Here is a 23262-nt window from a genome sequence, read left to right as displayed (position 1 = left end):
GCATATGGGGAGAAATAGGTCAGCTTACTGTCTTATCTTTGTGAATTATACAGTTTAATGATTCGTCTCCAGAGAACTCTTTATGGCCAGCGTCAATACCTTATTTATTTTTTTGTAGTTGTTCTAGTGCTTGATATTCTATCTTTCACTGTGGTGGATTAGGTAAGCAGCAGTTTGGTGTTAGTAGGTAAATGCCTTTTCTAAAATTAACATTAAATAAACGTTAATATTTCTTGTACATCTTCTTCAGTAACTGGGAAATTGTTTTGTGTATCGTAGAAAATATGAATTCTGATATCTAAATATCTAAATATTATCTAATATCTAGTATTATCTAAATATGAGATAATTATTTCATTCTGAAATTCTTTTTTTCAAAACACAATTCTTTTTTTACTATTTGTGTTTTTTTAAAAGATTGATTTATTTATTTGAGAGAGAGAAAGAGAAGGAGAGTGGGAGAGGGGGAGCAGGGGAAGGGACAGAGGGAGAGAATATTCAAGTAGACTCTTACTGAGCTCAGGGCCCCATACAGGGCCCAGTGTCACAGACCATGAGATCAGGACCTGGACCAAAACCAAGAGTTGAATGCTTAACTGACTGAACTACACAGGTACCCCTTTTTTTTTTATTTGATTTGAAATTTTGGGACTATAATAAGAGTACTTAGTGGTTATTATTGTGGTTATTATTATTTGGAAACGTTCTTGCCTTGCTTTTCCTGATTTAGTTTTTCTCTTAGGTCTCTTCCCATCTTACTGATTCTACTTTTTGGTATCTTTCTCAAACTCCTCTTTCTCTGCTCTGTCTTTAAATAATACTATTCCACTGGCTTTACTTCTCCGGTCTCTTACGTATTTATTTTCTATTTTTCTTCTTGTATTCTGCTCTCCAAAGACTAGGCTTCATGTATTCTCCATCTTCTGAAGACTTACATGTCAGTCCTTATCTTTGACCTCTCTTGTGAGCTATGGCTCCCCTTTTTCTTTTACTTTTTTTCTCTTAGGTTTACAGTCTTTCATTGTCCACTAACCGTATTAATATGAAAAATTAAAAACATACTAAGAGTGGTGAGAATGGGACAATGAAGTCCAATATACCTATTGTCCAGTTTCAACAATTTTCAACATATTATCAGTTTTATTACATGTGCACTCTGCCACTTAAAGTAATTGTGCTTATCTTTAAAAGCACATCTTTACATCATTTTACCATAGGTATTCTAGCTACACATACACGCATACCACTATGCTGGTATCATGCAAGGAAATTAATTATTTCTTAATAATATCAAATATGTAGTCATTATGAAGATTTCCCCACTTGTCACCAAAACATCTTTTTACAGTTGGTTTGCTAAAATCAGAATCCAATCAAGGTATAGTTCATACTCTATGTATCAGTGTTTACCTCTTGAATCTTTTTCTCTGTATTTGTGCCCCTCACTTTTTTTTTTTAAGATTTTATTTTTAAGTAATCTGCATAGCCATCGTGGGGCTCAAACCTACAACCCCAACGTCAAGAGTCACACGCTCCACCGACTGAGCCAGCCAGGCACCCCTTTACTGCTGTGAATTTACTAGAAAAACCAAGTCCTTTAGAATATCCTTTAACTTGGATTGACTGATTGCTTCCTTAAAGGGCTGTTGAGTTGTTTACTACTGTATTATGTAAACTGATAATTAGATCTAGAGGTTTGATTAGATCTAGAGGTTTAATTTTTGGCAAGAAACCTTCAGAGTTGATTCTGTGTACTTGTTGTAAAATATCAAGTTGTATATGAGTCTGATGGTCTTAAGTTTAGTGATGTTAAAATTGATGATTTAGCTCCAGGCAGTACCAGCCTGATTCTTCCATTGCAAAGTTCCTCATCAGTCTTTCCTCAAGTAACTTTGAGATCTGTCTTTTAAGTAGGGATTACAAAGTGTGGTTTTCCTAATATTGTCACTTTCTGTATTTATTAGCTGGAATTCCTCTGTAAAAGAAATCTTCTTTATTAGCAATTTGTTTACTCTGAAACATAGTTCTTCAAGAAAGCCAGAGTCATTCTTCTCTTCTTCCCTTATAGTAATAGCTTTAGTGAGGCATAATTTACATATCACAAAATTCATCATTGTAATTGTACTTAAATGATTTCTAGAAAATTTATGCAGTTGTGAACCATCCTCACGATTCAATTTGTGATACTGCCATGACCCAAAAATTTCCCTAATGGTCATCTACCAGCATTCCTTATGGCCACTTCCCATCCCCAACAACCACAGATCTATTTTCCCTCTTTGCCTTTTCTAGAAATTTCATGTGTATAGATTCATATAATATATAGCCTATTGTGTCTGACTTCTTTCACTTAAAATAATATTTTTGAGATCTATCCATGTTGTTTTATGTATTAGTACTTCATTCCTCTTTATTGACAAGTTAGTATTCTATTGTATGAAATTAATTTCCCTTTCCAAAACTCCAAAACATTGGAGTGAAATTAAAGATCAGCTAAAAAAAGCAAATGAAATGACACAGCATGTTTATAGATCAGAGATAGTTCATGAAGGCAGTTCTTCTAAAAATTTTTTCTACATTTAACATTATTTCTATTTTATGGACATTTGGCTGAGCATTGCATTATTTCTAGTTTTTGGCTCTTATGAACAGTATTGCTATGAATATATGGCTATAAGCTGGATTGTATACTATGTATAATGTTTAACTTTTTAAAAGATTTTATTTATTTATTTGCGAGAGAGAGTGAGACAGTGAGGGAGAGCATTAGGGAAGAGGAGGGGCAGAGGGAGGGGGAGTAGCAGGCTCCCTCCTGAGCCGGGATCCTAGGGCCATGACCTGAGCAGAAGGCAGACAATCAACTGAGCCTCCCAGGCACCCCTGTGTTTAACTTTTTTTTTTCTTTCCATTTTTTAAAAATCTAATTTCTTTTCAGTGTAACAGAATTCATTATTTATGCACCACACCCAGTTCTCCATACAATACGTGCCCTCCGTAATACCCACCGCCAGGCTCCCCCAACCTCCTACCCCCCACCCCTTCAAAACCCTCAGATTGTTTTTCAGAGCCCATAGTCTCTCATGGTTCATTTCCCCCTCCAATTTCCCTCAACTCCCTTCTCCTCTCCATCTCCCCATGTCCTCCGTGTTATTTCCTTTGCTCCACAAATAAGTGAAACCATATGATAATTAACTCTCTCTGCTTGATTTATTTCACTCAGCATAATCTCTTCCAGTCTCGTCCATGTTTCCATGTTGCTACAAAAGTTGGGTATTCATCCTTTCTGTTGGAGGCATAATACTCCATAGTGTATATGGACCACATCTTCCTTATCCATTCATCCATTGAAGGACATCTTGGTTCTTCCCACAGTTTGGCGACTGTGGCCATTGTTGCTATAAACATTGGGGTACAGATGGCCCTTCTTTTCACTAAATTTGTATCTTTGGAGGTAAATACCCATAGTGCAATTACAGGGTCATAGGGAAGCTCTATTTTTAATTTTTTGAGGAATATCCACTCTGTTTTCCAAAGTGGCTGCACCAACTTGCACACCCACCAACAGTGTAAGAGGGTTTCCCTTTCTCACATCCTCTCCCACACACGTTGTTTCCTGTTTTGCTAATTTTGGCCATTCTAACTGGTGTAAGGTGGTATCTCAATGTGGTTTTAATTTGAATCTCCCTGATGGCTAGTGATGATGAACATTTTTTCATGTGTCTGATAGCCATTTGTACGTATTCATTGGAGAAGTGTCTGTTCATATCTTCTGCCCATTTTTTGATATGATTATCTGTTTTGTGTGTGTTGAGTTTGAGAAGTTCTTTATAGATCCTGGATATCAACCTTTTGTCTGTACTGTCATTTGCAAATATCTTCTCCCATTCCGTGGGTTGCCTCTTTGTTTTGTTGACTGTTTCCTTTGCTGTGCAGAAGCTTTTGATCTTGATGCAATCCCAAAAGTTCATTTTCGCTTTGGTTTCCTTTGCCTTTGGAGACATATCTTGAAAGAAGTTGCTGTGGCTGATATCGAAGAGGTTACTGCCCATGTTCTCCTCTAGGATTCTGCTGGATTCCTGTCTCATGTTGAGGTCTTTTATCCATTTAGAGTTTATCTTTGTGTACGGTGTAAGAGAATGCTCGAGTTTCATTCTTCTACATATAGCTGTCCAATTTTCCCAGCACCATTTATTGAAGAGACTGTCTTTTTTCCACTGTATATTTTTTCCCGTTTTGTCAAAGATTATTTGACCATAGAGTTGAGGGTCCATATTTGGTCTCTCTACTCTGTTCCACTGGTCTATGTGTCTGTTTTTATGCCAGTACCATGCTGTCTTGGTGATCAAAGCTTTGTAGTGAAGCTTGAAATCAGGTAACGTGATGCCGCCAGCTTTATTTTTGCTTTTCAACATTTCCTTAGAAATTCGGGGTCTCTTCTGATTCCATACAAATTTTAGGATTATTTGCTCCAGCTTTTTGAAAAATACTGGTGGAATTTTGATTGGAATAGCATTAAAAGTATAGATTGCTCTAGGCAGTATAGACGTTTTAACAATGTTTATTCTTCCAATCCAAGAGCATGGAATGGTCTTCCATCTTTTTGTGTCGTCTTCAATTTCTTTCATGAGTGTTCTATAGTTCCTCGAGTACAGATCCTTTACTTCTTTGGTTAGGTTTATTCCTAGGTATCTTATGGTTCTTGGTGCTATAGTAAATGGAATCAATTCTCTAATTTCCCTTTCTGTATTTTTATTGTTAGTGTATAGGAAAGCCACTGATTTCTGTACATTGACTTTGTATCCTACCACGTTACTGAATTGCTGTATGATTTCTAGTAGATTGGGGGCGGAATCTTTTGGGTTTTCCATATGAAGAATGATGTCATCTACAAAGAGAGAGAGTTTTACTTCTTCATTGTCAATTTGGATACCTTTTATTTCTTTGTTGTCTGATTGCTGTTGCTAGGACTTCTAATACTATGCTGAACAAGAGTGGTGAGAGTGGACATCCTTGTGTGTTTCTGATCTCAATGGGAAGGCTGTGAGCTTTTTCCCATTGAGGATGATATTTGCTGTGGGTCTTTCATAGTTAGATTTTATGAAGTTCAGGAATGTTCCCTCTATCCCTCTACTTTGAAGCGTTTTAATCAGGAATGGATGCTGGATTTTGTCAAATTATTTTTCTGCATCAATTGAGAGGACCATGTGGTTCTTCTTCTTCTCATATTAATTTGTTCTATCACATTGATTGATTTGCAAATGTCGAACTATCCTTGTAACCCAGGGATGAATCCCACCTGGTCATGGTGGATAGTCTTTTTTTTTTTTTTTTTTTTTTAAAGATTTTATTTATTTATCTGACAGAGAAAGACCACAAGTAGGCAGAGAGGCAGGCAAAGAGAGAGAGGAGGAAGCAGGCTCCCCGCTGAGCAGAGAGCCAGATGTGGGACTCGATCCTAGGACCCTGAGATCATGACCTGAGCCGAAGGCAGCGGCTTAACCCACTGAGCCACCCAGGTGCCCCGGTGGATAGTCTTTTTAATGTGCTGTTGGATCCTGTTTGCTAGGATCTTGTTGAGAATCTTGGCATCCATATTCATCAGCGATACTGGTCTGAAATTCTCCTTTTTGGTGTGGTCTTTGCCTGGTTTGGGGATCAGGGTAATGCTGGCTTAATAAAAAGAGTCTGGAAGTTTTCCTTCTTCTTCAATTTTTTGAAACAGCTTCAGGAGAATAGGTGTTATTTCTTCTTTGAAAGTTTGGTAGAATTCCCCAGGGAACCCATCAGGTCCTGGGCTCTTGTTTTTTGGGAGGTTTTTGATCACTGCTTCAATCTCGTTACTAGATATTGGCCGATTCAGGTTGTCAATTTCTTCCTGGTTCAATTTTAGGAGTTTATAGTTTTCCAGGAATGCATCCATTTCATCTAGGTTGCTTAACTTATTGGCATATAACTGATGATAGTAACTTCTGATGATTGTTTCTATTTCCTTGGTATTAGTTATGATCTCTCCCTTTTCATTAATAATTTTATTAATTTGAGCTTTCTCTCTTTTCTTTTGGATTAGTGTGGCCAATGGTTTATCGATCTTATTGATTCTTTATAAAAACCAGCTTCTAGTTTCATTGATACGTTCTACTGTATCAAGTTTCTACCTCATTGATCTCTGCTCTAATCTTGATTATTTCCCTCCATATATGTGGAGTTGGTTTAATTTGTTGTTGATTCTCCAGTTCTTTAAGGTGTAGAGACAGCTGGTGTGTTCTGGATTTTTCAATTTTTTTTGAGGGAGGCTTGGCTATGTATTTCCCCCTTAGGACCGCCTTTGCTGTATCCCATGGGTTTTGGACCGAAGTGTCTTCATTCTCATTGGTTTCCATGAACTGTTTAAGTTCTTCTTTGATCTCTTGGTTGATCCAAGCATTCTTAAGCAAGGTGGTCTTTAGCTTCCAGGTGTTTGAGCTCCTTCCAAACTTTTCCTTGTGATTGGGCTCCAGTTTCAAAGCATTGTGATCTGAGAATATGCAGGGAATAATCTCTGTCTTTTGGTATCGGTTGAGTCCTGATTTGTGACCCAGTATGTGGTCTATTCTGGAAAAGGTTCCATGTGCACTTGAGAAGAATGAGTATTCTGTTGTTTTAGGGTGGAATGTTCTATATATATCTATGAGGCCCACTGGTCCAATGTGTCATTCAATTCTCTTGTTTCTTTACTGATTTTGTGCTTGGATGATCTATTACTGAGAGAGGCGTGTTAAGATCTCCTACTATTAATGTATTCATATCAATATGACTTTATCTTGATCAATAGTTTTCTTATGTAATTGGCTGCTCCCATATTGGGGGGATAGATATTTACAATTGTTAGATCATCTTGGTGGATAGTCCCTTTAAGAATGATGTAGTATCCTTCTGTATCTCTGACTACAGTCTTTAGTTTAAAATCTAATTTATCTAATATGAGAATTGCTACCCCGGCCTTCTTTTGAGGCCCATTGGCATGAAAGATACTTCTCCATCCCTTCACTTTCAGTCTGGTTCTTTACATTCCATATACATTTTAGAGTCAGCTTGTCAATTTCCATATAAGAATTTGGGAGGAATAATAGTGAATAGGAATAATGTTGATGCCTTCATAAACTATGAACTCTGTGATGTGAGAACATGGTGTGTTTATTTTTTTTATTTTTTAGATAATCTTTAATTTCTCTTAGCAGTGTTTTGGAGTTTTTAGTACACAGGTCATGCATTTCTTTCGTTATATTTATTTCTAATATATATTAGAAATTGTCATTGAATATATTGTCATTGAATATATATTAGAAAGTGTCATTGTTTCTGGTGCTATTGTTAAATTTATTTCTGAATATGTCATTCTTTTTGTTGGTAAAAAATAGAATTATTTTCTCAGTTTTATTTTTGAATTCTCATTTACTATTCTGTAGAAATAAAATTGATTTTACATATTTATCTTGAACCCTGAACCTGCTAAACTTATTAGTTCAGGTAGTGTTTTTGTTGTTCTTGTTGATTTTTTTGTAAGTTCATTTTTATATACAGAATTATATGGTCTGAGAATAAATGTAGTTTTACTTTTTTTTCTAATCTACACGCCTTTTATTAAAAAAAATTTTTTAAAGAGTTATTCATTTATTTTAGTTGGGGGAGGGACAGAAGGAGGTAGAGAATCTCCAGCAAAGTCCCCACTGAGCACAGAGCCTGATGCGAGGCTTGATCACGGGACCCCAAGATCATGAGCTGAGCCAAAACTAAGAGTCAGATGCTTAACTAACCAGCCACTCAGGCACCCCTAATATATATGCCTTTAATGTTTTTCTTGCCCTTTTGCCTTGGCTTGAGCTTCTAGTACATTGCTGAAAAGAAGTGGTGAAAACAAACATTCTTGCTTTGTTTCTGATGTTAGGGGAAAAACATTATTTATATTAAATTTGATGTTAGCTGTAGTTTTTATAGTAGATTTTTAAAAAGCTCTCATTAGAAGATATGTTATTGATAAAAGATGAAGATATCTGTTCCTAACTGGTTGAGAGCTTTTATCATACATGAGTATTGAGTTTTGTTATATGCTTTTCTATGTGTTTTTCATGTGTTTTCCCTTTTATTTTATTAATGTGGTTCATTACAATATGGATTTTCAATGGTATACCAATCTTTCACTCTTGAGAAAAATCCTAATTGGTTATAGTATATAATCCTTTTTATATTTTTCTGGATTCAGTTTTCTTTTTTCTTTTTTTTTTTTTTAAGATTTTAATTATTTATTTGACAGAGATATAGAGAGCACCAGTAGGCAGAGAGGCAGGTAGAGGGAGGGGGGAAGCAGGTTTTCCGTTGAGCAGAGAGCCCAACACAGGGCTTGATCCAGGACCCTGAGATCATGACCTGAGCTGAGGTCAGAGGCTTAATCCACTGAGCCACCCAGGCACCCCTGGATTCAGTTTTCTAATATTTGTTTAAAAAGTTTCATTTAAATTCAATTTAGTTAACATATAGTGTATTGTTAGTTTCAGGGATAGATTTTAGTGATTCAGTGGTTGCATATAACACCCAGAGCTCATTATATCAGGTGCCCTCCTTAACGCCCATCACCCAATTACCCCATCAGCCTACCCATCAATTATACAGTTTTTAAGTAGTTTCCACTCCCAGAATGGAGCCCAGTGCAGGGCTTGAACTCATAATCCTGAGATCAAGACCGATCTGAGATCAAGTGTTGGATGCTTAACTTACTGAGCCACAGAGGTGTCTTATTAATTTTTATATCTATGAGAAACTTGATTTGTAGTTTTGTAATTTTTCTGTCTTGCTCTGTTATCAAGGTAATACTAGCCTCATAAAATGAATTGAGAGATTTGTCCTTTGTTTCCTGGAAGAGTTTGTATAGGAGTGATAAATATTTTTTTTAATATTATATTTCTTTTTTTGAGAGAGAGAGTGAGCAGGAAGGAGAGGAGAGGGAGAGAGAATCAGAAACAGGCTGTGCACTGAGCACAGAGTCCGATGCAGGGTTTGATGTCATGACTGCGAGATCATGACCTGAACTGAAGCCAAGAGTCGGCCATTTAACCAACTGAGCCACCCGGTTGCCCCAGATTGATATTATTTTATCTTCAAGTATTTGTTAGAATTCACCTGGACCTGGGCTCTTTTGGAGAAGGGGGGTTAAATTACTACATCAGTTCTTTCTTATGTATCTATTTCTTCTTTAGTTAACTCTGATATTTGTGTCTTTCCAGAAATTTGTCTAAGATGTCTACTTTGTTTGCTTAAAGTTGTTCGTACTTTACTCTTACATTTTTTATTTTTGGAGGATTAGTAGTGATGATGTTTCTTAATTTATTCCTCCCTTTGATAATTTGCATTTTATTCTTGGACGGCTTAGCCTACAGGCTTATCAATTTTGTTGATAATTTTGAAGAACCACTTTTTAATTCCAAGATATTTCTCTGTATTCCTATTTTCAATTTTACTGATTTTTATTTTAATCTTTACTATTCGTTCTTATACTTCCTTTGTGCATGCTTTGCTCTTCTGAGTTTCTTAAAATAGAAGTTTAGATAGTTGATTTTAGATATTTTTGCTTTCCTAATATAAGCATTTAAAGCTAAAAGTTCTTTCGACACTGATTTTGATGTTATTTTTTGTTTCCATTAATTTTGAGATAGTGTCTAATTTGTGTGTGTATTTGATTTTTTCTTTGATGGCCATGATCATATAGTGGTTAGTACTCTGCGTTGTGATTTCTACTTTGATTTTTGAATTATTTTGAAATGTTCTTTCATTTCCAAATATTTTCATATTTTTTACATTTCTTTATGATGTTGATTTCAAACTTAATTCTAGTGTGGTACTAGAACAAACTTTATAGGATTTCAGTTCTTCTAAATTTACTGAGATGTATTTATAGCATATCCCAAAGTTTCTATCCTTGATAGTATTCCATTTGCCCTTGAAAAAATGTGTATTTTGCTGATGTTGGTTGAGATATTCTATATCAATCAATTTCTATAGGTCAAGTTGGTTGATAATGTTTAAGCCTTTGTATTTTTGCTGATTATATCTCTTGAGGGATAAGGGAGGCCTGATTATTTTATGAATTACTGAGAGAGGGGTATTTGGATATGCAGCTCTAATTACTGAATTTTCTGTTCTCCTTTCATTTTTTTTTTTTTTCCCAGTGTTTTGCTTCATCTAATGTTCTGGTTATTGATTTCTTACTCCTCCATTCCAAATCCAGCCTTTTTGGCTGCTCTGTGGGAAATTGATCTGGTTCCTTTAAAAAAAACCTTTTTCCCCCCTCAGCTGGCACTGAAGCTTCACGCAGTAGAGGGCTCCAAAGGGAAATGTTTTTGCTTCCAGGTGCTAGTGTGCTGGCTTTTTCCAACAGCAGGCTCCTGTGGCTCTTGAGCCTTCCCTGGTGCTCAGGTATTGCAGTACAGGGTGACTGACAGCAGTGTCCTCTAGCTGTTCCCATTGGTAGTGTGGTTTGCATTGTGTATTGTTTGTAGTTTTGTACTGAAGTGCCTCTGGTGAAACACCTCTCTGAATACCCTCCCTGGTTATTGATTTCTGGCTATGTGGTTGGTTTCTAGCAAGTTCCTTAGGCAGGCTTCCAGAAAAGTGAACAACTTTTCTCTTTCAGTGAGCAAAGGTTGTACCCTCTTGAACAAGTTCTGGATCTCAGTACTGGAGAAGAGAGCTTGGGGAGAACTCTTCTTTGGGTGCTCTGGGTCCCCGGAGTAATGGGATCTTAGATCTCAGAGCTGCTATTACGATATTCTTTTATGTTCTCTTACAGCTAGGCAATCCCTCATTACTTTAACTGCCATTATAGTTAATAGTTCTTGATATTAAATTTTCCTTATGTAGTCTCTCTCTCCTGATTGGACCTGTATTGATATATTTGTGCTGAAGCCCTGTTTTAATTGTTTACATATTTATAATTGTTGTGTCTTCTTGAATCTTCACCTCATTTATGATAGTAAAATTCCTGGTAGAAAAATTACAGCACCTTCAGGCCTCACATCTTCCATATTCTGAAGAATAAGAGGCCTGTGATCCATGATTTTCATCAAGTTTTGAGATTTATTCTAATTACAGTTGGGTGAGGAAATACAATATGCTCTTCACTTAGCTTATACATGTTGTTCTTTGGTCCAAGCGGTGCATGTGTCTCCTTTCTAAAAACCACATAGGTCTCTGACTGAAGGGGAAAGAAGGCGAAAGCTGTGGAGAATTCTCATAGTTGTCCCTACAGTGAGCCTTCATAGCACCAAGCCTTTGAACTTAAACACAGAGTGATGGTAGAAATGGTAGAAATAGCTCCTTTAGATAAAATATAAAATTGAGCCCAAAGAAGTAAAGTAGACTTTAGGTCAATGGAAGCACAGAGAAGAATTTCAAGTAAGGAAACACTGAAATAATCGTGGACTCCTCCAGAGTTCCCACCTACCAGTAGTAGTCTACTATTGTGAGTCACATGTATCATTTTCCATTGTGTAACATACAAAATGAATGTGTAATTGTTGGTCTAAAATTCAGTATCTGTTAATTGAGATTATGTTATTTAGAAGCAAATTGAACATGCTTAAGGAGATTCAACAACCCCCTTAACTGGACAGTCTGACAAACAGATCCTTAAATAACAGTCCTTGGCACAAAGTAAACACTAGAAATGTCTCTTGTTTATTATTACTGGTGTTATGTTGTTATTATTACTAGTGTTTTTACTGGGGAATTTAACGGTTACATTTCACATCATATCTGCACCCCTAAGGAAACCCCAGAAGTCCAGAATCACTTAAAGTCTAGGGAAACATATGATATATAAAATGATATTAAGTGCCAATGATATTAAAAGCCATAATAAGTCAGTTTTATATTAATAGAGAAGGCATTCTCTCTAGGGAAACTATTTTAGTCCTGGAATCTACCAGAATAAACTTGGTGATAGCTAAAACCACACCCTGGGTACCATTTTTAGGCAAGAAACAGAATGAAAAGTTTTCTACTTCATAGACTTCTTTATTGAAATGGTGTATTTTCATCCTTTCTCAGTGTAGGTTTATAGATTCTCTTACACACACACACACACACACACACACACACAGAATATACTATCGAAAAAGCTCTCCCTACAGACATCCATGTTGCTTCCTCCCTCACTTCTTTCTAGTCATTGCTGAAATTTATCATCATAATAAAAGGCCTTTTCTCACAAGAGTAACTAAAATAGCACCTGTTGGTCAATATCTCAATCTCTACCTATCCCATTATCTTTAGAGTTATTATATCTTACATCCAAGATACTTTTAAGTAAAAGAGTATGCTTTTAATAGTTCCCTGAGGACAACAGGTATAAAAAGGATACTGTCCAGGGCAAATAGGAATGAATGGTCCTCCTGTCTTTCCTTGTAGCACTGATACATTATTTACTTTTTTCTTTCAATAGAATGACAGTTTCATAAGTGCAGAGATTTTTCCTGTTTTGTTTACTGCCTTATCTCTAATGCATATAGCAATACCTGGCACATACTAGCTACCCAGTAGAGAGTTAACTAAAATATCATAATGCATCATAAACCTGTCTCTTATTGCTGTTTTTATGACTGTTGGACCTATCCTGTGGAGACATGGCAGCTGTTTGTAGTGTTATAATCCTTTGATTAGGAAATCTATTTTGTACTTAAAAATTTATAATTAATAGCTTCTCTGGCCTCATTCCCTTTAACACTTGATACAGAGAAAATGTGATTTTTATTTATATTGTAGTGGATTTGGAGGTATCTATATTACTTTCTCTTGCCTGTAGGGAAAAATTGCAGTTTCAGTGGAGCTCCTGCTTTTTAAGCTTCTGGAAATTAGTGCTCACCTGGTGTCTGGAGTATTAAAATGCTTTCAGGTGAAGATTTGAAGGCTGAGAATATATCCTCCAATGTCTATGAATGCGAGTATCCCTGCCTCAATCCTCAGGGAGGGCTTGTAGGACCCCGGATTCATATTTTAAATGCAGAGTGATAAATACATTCCAACCAATTCATCTTTGTAGTTAGGGCAGGTAAATAGGCATCCAAAGGATGTCAAGAGAGCAGTTGTTCTTACTGGTGCAGACGCTCTCAGAGTTCTGGCTGAGGTATTTACTGTGCTTTTGATTTTCTGTGTGTGAGTAGGATTTCTGGAGTATCACAGTGTGTTTACTCTGTAACTCACACTAAAAGGTATATATGTGAAAATGAGGATTTTTATAGAGGAATGAGGAAAATTGTCATTATTTAGTTACAAGAGAAAGGACAACTCTAAAATGATTAATTATGCTATATGTTCCCATAGATGTGATTACATCAACTTGCTATGTAGTTTCTAGCAACATTAGTCAACTTCCTTTAATAATTTAAGGTCTTTCTTCCTGAAGTACTTTTACAAACTATAATTTCTAAGTATAAAGGAATAGAAAATTGTTTATAGAAACTAGCAAATAGTTTTTCTTAGTAGTTTATCTGGGTTCTTATGATAAAATATAAATCAAGCCCAAGCAGTTACTTTTCAGGCAATTTCTTTACAGCTGGACACTTGCAATCACGGGGGTACCTGTCTGGTTTAGTTTATCACTTCACTTTGCATGGCAGTTGTTCATTAAGCCGGTGGTAGATTTGCAAGGTAGATAGTATATTGACACAAATCTTATATTTGTTTTCTATTTAAACCCTTTGTTTTTCAACTTTATGTTCCTACTGAGACCGTATTTACTTCTGAGACCATCGATACCTTTACCAAACCTATTGGAATTACAAGCGAATTATATTTGGAAATATATTTTGACAATAGGTGCATTTATTTTTCTTTCTTTGCTGGAAATGATTCACAGAAATAATAACTGGCAATACTAAATACCCATGTAATATTTTCATGAATGTTTTCTTGGCCATTTTCTGCTTGCATATTTGGCCCCTTCCAGAATGGTTCTGGCTAGAGTGGGGTACTTTTATTTTACTTTGGTCCTATCCCTTATGGAAGTATTATTGCCTTCCTTGGCTTTATTCTTAACCTTTTTCCTTTTCTTTATGAAAAGGAATTTTTTATTTTTTAAAATATTGTATTTACTCTAGAGAGAGTAAGCAAGAGAGAGAGCATGAGTGGGGGAGGGACAAAAGGAGAGGGCAGGATCCCCACTGAGCAGAGGGAGCCCAATATGGGGCTTGATCCCAGGACCCTGAGATCATGACCTGAGGCAAAGGCAGACGCTTAATAGACTGGACCTCAGGTGCCCCTGATTTTTTTTTAAGTTTTATTTTATTTGGAAAGAGCTATCACTTTTTTTTTCTTTCAAATTCACAAATACTGAATTTACACTGTCAAAGCAAGGCAGGTTCTTTGAAATGGAAGGAGTAGCCATATTATGCACATGGAGACAGAACTTTTCACCCAGAGAACTACAAAGCAATTGATTTTATTATTCTGTAGTACTTGCTGTCAGACCAGATGTATGTATACATATACACATACACACATACACATTCATATATAAATACATGCTATTAATAGCTATATGTAGCTATTAATGTCTTACCTTTTCAAATTTGGTTTTTACTTATATTGAAATCATTTTAATTAGTTATATAATTTTGTTACTTTTCTTTATATCAGAGTTACATATAGTCTACAGAGCTTCTTAACAAAAACAGCCATCCTGTAACATCCCTCTCCGCCACCATTTCCCACTGCCCAGGGACTAGGTTTAATTTTTTAAAATTTGTTTTTCTTTGTACTCACCCATGTATCTCTGACATGCTTATATTACATTTGAAACATTTTCATTTTTTCAGTTTTAGACATTATTTGTACTTTCCCTTATAGAAAATGAGGATTTAACTATTTCTCATATGTTCTCTGTCTGTCTGGAAACATATACATGTCCTTTCTCTGTCTTTCTCTCCTCTTAGTATAGTTGTACCACAATTTTGGTTTACATATGACCATGTAAAAAGTATTTTTAGCTGAACCATGTGGTGAATATATTATGGTAACTTTTCTTGGCAAGAATCCTGTCTTCACTTGAATTAATATTTTCTCTACTTAGTTTTGTGTTTGTTTTTTTCTTTCAGTTTTTGGCTAACTTAACCCAGTTCTCCCTCAGGTATTTAAATCATTTTCTCAAAGTTTAATGTTATTTCAATTATAAGTCATTTTTTTTTTTTTTTGCTTAGATGCCCAAAGTGTTTTATATTTATCCTTAAAGTCTAATAGTTTTGAATATGTCCTGAAGTTGTTATGACTTGGATTCTTCAGTAGTATGTGTGCTTTCTCTTTTGTAGCTTCTAATCTTTTTTCATTCTTGCAAAGTTTCCTGGACTATACTGCTTAGTATTTATTTTTTTCCTTTGCCTTAGTGTTCTTCATCGGGGTCTGCTGTTATAGTATGTTGGATTTTTTGTTTAATATTTGTTATTTTCTCTCATTTAGTAATCTTTTTTTCTCTTTGATTTAAAAAAAATCTCCCTTTTTTATTTCTTTTAAGGCTTTTCTATTTTTCATTTGCCTTTGTTTTAGTTTAGGCTTCATTTCTGAAATGACTTCCCCTATTTCTACTTCCTTTCTGAGTTATACCATCTCACTTTTTTGATTTATATATCTCTTCAATATCTTGTATAACTTTTTGAATTTTTAAATAGTGAATTATAGGTGTGATCTCTTTTACAAGCATCTTTTAGCTGCCTTTATTGTAGGAAATTTTTTCTTTTCTCACTATTTTTTTTTTTATACAAGAACCAGGTATATATTTGAGTTTATCCTTTTCTTTGCTTATTCTTAATTGACTTTAGTTTTTTCCTGAATTTTTTTTTTTAAGATTTTATTTATTTGACAGACAGAGATCACAAATAGGCAGAGAGGCAGGCAAAGACAGAGGAAGGGAAGCAGGCTCCCCGCTGAGCAGAGAGCACAATGCCATGTGGGGCTTGATCCCAGGACCCTGGGATCATGACCTGAGCCAAAGGCAGAGGCTTTAACCCACTGAGCCACCCAGGCGCCCCTTCCTGAATGTTTAGAAGGAAGCACTATTGAGGATAACTTTTTAGCCTCGCTGAGCTCCCTTTTATAGTGTTCAATGAATATGATAGCTTGCTTTTGTGGATTTTTCTGCCTTTGCTTCATTCTACTTGTATTAATCGTCCCCACCTCCACCCCCAGCCCTCCCCTGGTTTTTCTTTTTCTATTTTTTTTTTTAATTTCTTTTAAGTGTAACAGTATTCATTGTTTTTGCACCACACCCAGTGCTCCATGCAATATGTGCCCTCCTTAATACCCACCGTCTGGATCCCCCAACCTCCCACCCCCCACCCTGATTGTTTTTCAGGGTCCATAGTCTCTCATGGTTCCTCCCCTTCCAATTTCCCTCAACTCCCTTCTCCTCTCCATCTCCCCATGTCCTCCTTGTTATTTGCTATGCTCCACAAATAAGTGAAACCATATGATGCTTAACTCTCTCTGCTTGACTTATTTCACTCAGCATAATCTCTTCTAGTCCCGTCCATGTTGCTACAAAAGTTGGGTATTCATCCTTTCTGATGGAGGCATAATACTCCATAGTGTATATGGACCACGTCTTCCTTATCCACTTGTCCATTGAAGGACATCTTGGTTCTTTCCACAGTTTGGCGACCATGGCCATTGCTGCTATAAACATTGGGGTACAGATGGCCCTTCTTTTCACTACATCTGTATCTTTGGGGTCAATATCTAGTAGTGCAATTGCAGGGTCATAGGGAAGCTCTATTTTTAATTTCTTGAGGAATCTCCACACTGTTCTCCAAAGAGGCTGCACCAACTTGCATTCCTACCAACAGTGTAAGAGGGTTCCTCTTTCTCCATATCCCCTCCAACACACGTTTCCTGTCTTGCTAATTTTGGCCATTCTAACTAGGGTAAGGTGGTATCTCAATGTGGTTTTAATTTGAATCTCCCTGATGGCTAGTGATGATGAACATTTTTTCGTGTGTCTGATAGCCATTTGTATGTTTTCATTGGAGAAGTGTCTGTTCATATCTTCTGCCCATTTTTTGATATGATTATCTGTTTTGTGTGTGTTGAGTTTGAGAAGTTCTTTATAGATCCTGGATATCAACCTTTTGTCTGTACTGTCATTTGCAAATATCTTCTCCCATTCCGTGGGTTGCCTCTTTGTTTTGTTGACTGTTTCCTTTGCTGTGCAGAAGCTTTTGATCTTGATGCAATCCCAAAAGTTCATTTTCGCTTTGGTTTCCTTTGCCTTTGGAGACATATCTTGAAAGAAGTTGCTGTGGCTGATATCGAAGAGGTTACTGCCTATGTTCTTCTCTAGGATTCTGCTGGATTCCTGTCTCACATTGAGGTCTTTTATCCATTTAGAGTTTATCTTTGTGTACAGTGTAAGAGAATGCTCGAGTTTCATTCTTCTACATATAGCTGCCCAGTTTTCCCAGCACCATTTATTGAAGAGACTGTCTTTTTTCCACTGTATATTTTTTCCCGTTTTGTCAAAGATTATTTGACCATAGAGTTGAGGGTCCATATCTGGTCTCTCTACTCTGTTCCACTGGTCTATGTGTCTGTTTTTATGCCAGTACCATGCTGTCTTGGTGATCAAAGCTTTGTAGTGAAGCTTAAAATCAGGTAACGTGATGCCGCCAGCTTTATTTTTGCTTTTCAACATTTCCTTAGAAATTCGGGGTCTCTTCTGATTCCATACAAATTTTAGGATTATTTGCTCCAGCTTTTTGAAAAATACTGGTGGAATTTTGATTGGAATGGCATTAAAAGTATAGATTGCTCTAGGCAGTATAGACGTTTTAACAATGTTTATTCTTCCGATCCAAGAGCATGGAATGGTCTTCCATCCTTTTGTATCTTCTTCAGTTTCTTTCATGAGTGTTCTATAGTTCCTCGAGTACAGATCCTTTACTTCTTTGGTTAGGTTTATTCCCAGGTATCTTATGGATCTTGGTGCTATAGTAAATGGAATTGATTCTCTAATTTTCCTTTCTGTATTTTCATTGTTAGTGTATAAGAAAGCCACTGATTTCTGTACATTGACTTTGTATCCTACCACGTTACTGAATTGCTGTATGAGTTTTAGTAGTTTGGGGGTGGAGTCTTTTGGGTTTTCCATATGAAGAATGATGTCATCTGCGAAGAAAGATAGTTTGACTTCTTCATTGCCAGTCTGGATACCTGTTTAATTTGTGTTCTCTTCTCTTAAGTTTCTTCTAGTTTCTTGGGCTCTGTCCTAGCTTTCTAGTTTCTTGGGCTCTGAACCCTGGGTGGTCAGTTTCTATAGTTCTTACAGGTTGCCAGACTACCGTCTTTGGGACTTACCTTAAACCTTTTGAATTCACCAACTACTAGAATGGGCTAGCATTTGCCCAGTTTCAGCTATTTTTCTCAAATTGACCTGTGCTTCCCAGTGAGCACCTGTTGGCTATTTTGGGGATCTCTTCCAGTTCCTTTAGATTGCCCCTTACTTCCTTCTGCTTCCCTGAATAGATAGATGGTGATATCCATGGGTTTTGTGACTGTGAGTGGTTTGTAGAGATATCTTATCACCTTACTTTTTTATAAATATTGTCCATAGGTTTATGGTTTTGCTATGTAATTGCTGCGTCTGTTTTTATGAGGGGATTTGGGAAAACAAACTCTGGTGCTTCTGCTTTTATTTTCTGCTTTGTGTTTTTGTTTCTGCCTTTCATATTAGAGGATGTCATCAAATTATTGGCCATCTGTTCATATTTGAAGAGCAGAAGACTAGTATGCTTTTAGAAATTATATGCCAAAGATGCCTGACACTACTAATTACTGAATCTGTTGGGGTTCCTCCTCGATGGAGATTGTCAGTATGGACTTTCAAGTTAGGATAATTTCTCTGGGTCATCTTATTGGAAAACTTAGGATTCGGCATCTTTTTATGTCTTTTCTCTTTAGCTGGTCATGTTCAGTAGAAAAATAAGTTATATCTTTCTCCTAGAGGCTATAAACTTGGCTACTACTGATTTTAGAACCTTGTGGAAGAACCAGCTGTGGTAAAGTATCAATATGTAGCCCAGACTCTTCATCTACCTGTTTTCAGATAGTACCCCTGCTATCAATGATATCTGCTGTTTCCATTCCAAGGACAACAATTAGCAGGACAAGGATGACTAATCTTCCCTCTTGCCTCATCTTCCCTCCCTTCCTCCCACCCTTTTCTTCCTGTCCCACCCTCTCCAAAAAATAAAACTTCCAAACTTACCTGCTTGGGTATGAGGAAAGGCAGTTTCCTAGCAGTGTACACTGGAGGAAGGATCTGGGTTTTTGACTGCTTCTTAAACTTTCAGCTGCTCTGGCTTTTAGCCTCATTGATTCTGTCATTTCCAGAGGTACCTGGCACCACCAATTACTAAATCTGTTATTACTAAATCTGTTAGGAATTCCTGAGTATAACATGGATTGCTTCTAAGATTTCCTGTCTATTGGCTTAAGATCCTTTCTCCTGTTAACTCAGTTACCACTTCTGTTCAAATTGTTTCCTCTCAGGTTTTGCCATTGAGAGAGAGAGAGAGAGAAAGAGAGAGAGAGGGTGTGTGTGTGTGTGTGTGTGTGTGTGTGTGTGTTTAATCTTTGTTTTTTTATTGAGGGTTCAGAAGGGAACATAGCTAATGTGTATGTTTAACTTACCATGTTTAACTCAAGCATCTATTTATAGTTCTTTGAAATATTGCAGTGTGAGGGATGCCTGGGTGGCTCAGTTGATTAACCATCTGCCTTCAGCTCAGATCATGATCCCAGGGTCCTCAGATCAAGTCCCATGTTGGCCTCCTTGCTCAGTGGGGAGCCTGCTTCTCCCTCTGCCTGCTCTGTCTGCCACTCCCCCTGCTTATGGTCTCTCTAAAAAGTAAATACATAATATCTTAAAGAAAAAAAAAAAGGAAATTGTATTACAGTGTGAATACCTGTGTAATCAGAAGAAATAGAGCATTGCTAGAACTTATATCACCCTTAATCACTGTTTCCTCTCTATTTCACAAAAGAATTTCCATTTTAATGTCTAATATAATTTAGCTTTGTGTATTTTGGAACACTAAATAAATGGAGTCATACTGTGTGAATTCTTTTGTGCCTGACTTTGTTGCTCAGCATTTTGCTTGAGAAATTTATCTGTGGTGTTGTAACTAATCCATTCATCTTTACTGCTGTATAATATTTTATAACATGACTCTACTCCAATTTATTTACTCTGTTCTTTGTGGACATTGATAGGCATTTAGGTTACTAGTTTTTGCTAATATTTTAAAAGATTTTATTTATTTATTTGACAGAGAGAGAGATCACAAGTAGGCATAGAGGCAGGCAGAGAGAGAGGGGAAATCAGGCTCCCAATCAAGTGGAGAGCCCGATGGGGGGCTCTATCCCAGGATCCTGAGATCATGACCCAAGTGGAAGGCAGAGGCTTAACCCACTGAGCCACCCAGGTGCCCTGCTATTTTGAATAATGTTGCTGTGAGCATTCCTGATTACATGACTTGGTGCTCATGAGCATGCATTTCTATTTGGTGTATACATAGAAGTAGAATTGTAGTGTCTTAGGGTCAACATGAGCAGACATTGCCAAACAGTTTCAGTGTTGTTCTACCAGTATACACTCTGCCATGGATGAAAGTAGTTCTCCATGTCTTTCCCAACTCCTGGCATTGCTGGACTATTTCATTTTAGTTATTATAATGGGTGAATAATGGTTTTATTGGGCATTTCCCTGAAGACAAATCAGGTAGACCAATTCTTCATTTATTTACCAATCTTTCTGGACACCTTTTTATAATATATGTGAAGTGTTTTGTTCATTTCTGTATCAGATTTTCTTATTAATTTGTAGGAATGTTCTATATTTTCTAGTTACAAATCCTCTGTTAGTTTCCTGTGATGCAGTATCTTCTACTCTGTGGCTTGCATTTTTTATCTATTAGTTGTTCTTTTGATGCACAAATTACTTTTAAGATAGCCTAATTTAATAATGTAGTTTGACTTATTAATTTTTTCTTTATACTTACTGCTTTTTTTTTTGGTCATGTTTAAGAATTCTTTTTTTTTTTTTAAGATTTTATTTATTTATTTGACAGAGAGAGATCATGAGTAGGCAGAGGCAGGCAGAGAGAGAGAGAGAGGAGGAAACAGGCTCCCCGCTGAGCAGAAAGCTGGACGTGCAGGGCTCCATCCAAGGACCTTGGGATCATGACCCGAGCCGAAGGCAGAGGCTTTAACCCTCTGAGCCAGCCAGGCACCCCATGTTTAAGAATTCTTCATTTATTTACCAATCTTTCTGGATACCTTTTTATAATATGTGTGAAGTGTTTTGTTCATTTCTGTATCATGTTTTCTTATTAATTTGTAGGAATGTTCTAAATTTTCTAGTTACAAATCCTCTGTTAGTTACCTGTGATGCAGTATCTTCTACTCTGTGGCTTGCATTCTACTCTGTGGCCTACCCTATGTTATGAAGATGCTCTTCTATCTTCTGTCTTCTAATCTAAAAACCTTATACCTTTACTTTTTACATTTATATTTATACTTTACCTGGATTTCATTTTTATCTATGGTTTGAAGTAGGGATAAAATTTCATTTTTATTTTATATGTGTGTGTGTAAAATGCTATTTGGTGAAAAAACTTTTCTTATTCTCATCACTCTATAATGTTACTTTGTCATAAATTAAGTGCCTCCATATATGCAATTTTTTTTCTAGAGTCTCTGCCCTGTTTCATGGGTCTGTTTGTCCATTCTTGCGTATATACTATGCTTTCTTAATTACTGTAGTTTCAGTTTTGATATCTGGTAGTTTGAGTCCTCCAGGTTTATAATTTTTGAAAATTGTCTTAGCTATTTTTTTGTGTTGTGTCTAATGTACCAATTTTAACCCTGTGTACTCATCAGTGATTAGTGACATCTGTGTATATCAGTAATGACCATTCACCAAGACTTAGTGTTTCCATTGCCAAAAAAGGTTTCTGTGTGCCTCTACCAGTCAGTGCTCCCCTCAAAATAATCACTATTCTTTTATCAACATTGATTATTTTTGTCTATTCTTGACCTTCATATAAATTAAATCATAGAATATATTTCTTTGATATGGCTCATATCTGTGTGAATTATCTGTGTTGTTTGTCTCAGTAAACCATTCTTTTTTATTGCCCTTTGGTATTCCACTGTATGACTATATTATAATTTATTCATTTTTCTATCAGGATTGTTTTTAGTCTTGGATTTTGATGAATAAAGCTACTATGGGTATTTTTATAAATATTTTGATAACCATATATATTCATTCTCTTGGTGTAGTCTTAGGAGTAGAATTTTTGGGTCATAGATTAGGTATATAATTAGTTTAGTTAATAATGCTTAACAGTTTCCCAAAAATAACTATAACTATTCCTAGTTGTTTGGTGTATTGGACATTGTATGTGAAAAATTGTAGAAAAAAATGGGGGCATGGCATCATGCTATCTTTCTCCAGATAACTTTTCTTTGCTTTTATTTGCCTGTTCTAGGCTGCAAGTAACTGGCAATCCTTGATCATGTCAGTCTGATGTCACTAATTAAGGTCATTTGAAGCCAGGGTTCAGTCCTTGTCAAAACCAGGTTATTTCCAGTTCATCTTTGTTCCTGGGCCCTTTCAGGAGCTTAAGTATAAAAAATGTATGAAAATCTCTCCTTGTTGGTAAGCTCTACAGTCATATTTTGCTTCTAGGTCTGCAAGACCATCAAAATCTCAGCTGAATTTATCAAGGTCTTCATTTGGAATTAACAGATGCCCTTAGAGGGAAAAAACTCCAATATCTGGTTCATCCTCCTGGATTTTTCTTCTTCTCCAGGATTTTGGCACTGTAATTTTTCACAGCCTTATTTGCTTCTCTGTGCTTTCAAGCAGATTTTTAAAAATAGTTTGACCAGATTTTTAAAAAATCTTCTTAGTAGGATGATTGGTCTGCTTTGTATAAATTGCCATTGTCAGAAGCAAAAATCTGTTCTTTATTAATATCCTTTCTACCTTCATCCTGTCTCTCTGTACTCTCCCATTTCTTTTTTCCTCCATTATGTCTGTTTATTCTAAGTGTATATTATTTGGCTGATACTGTGTGGTTAATTATTAGAGCTTTCTGTAATCATATTTTTTTTAAAGATTTTATTTATTTACTTGACAGTGAGACAGAGAGCACAAGCAGGCAGAGGGAGAGGGAGAAG

At 36.2% G+C, this 23262-nt stretch overlaps 1 protein-coding gene and 1 long non-coding RNA gene across 5 annotated transcripts in view; one reads left to right on the top strand and one right to left on the bottom strand.

Moving 5' to 3' along the window:
- The window catches only part of LOC309843112, a 1054942-nt gene that overhangs the window by 755861 nt on the left and 275819 nt on the right, over nt 1-23262 (bottom strand). The window lies entirely within an intron of this gene.
- SPATA6 (spermatogenesis associated 6) overlaps nt 1-23262 on the top strand; it is a 150539-nt gene that overhangs the window by 22139 nt on the left and 105138 nt on the right. The window lies entirely within an intron of this gene.

The sequence above is a fragment of the Mustela nivalis genome, assembly GCF_964662115.1.
Source record: "Mustela nivalis genome assembly, chromosome: 10".
NCBI classification, from domain to species: domain Eukaryota; kingdom Metazoa; phylum Chordata; class Mammalia; order Carnivora; family Mustelidae; genus Mustela; species Mustela nivalis.
Note: the sequence above shows the minus strand (reverse complement) of the source record. Positions and strands in the feature narration are given on the sequence as shown.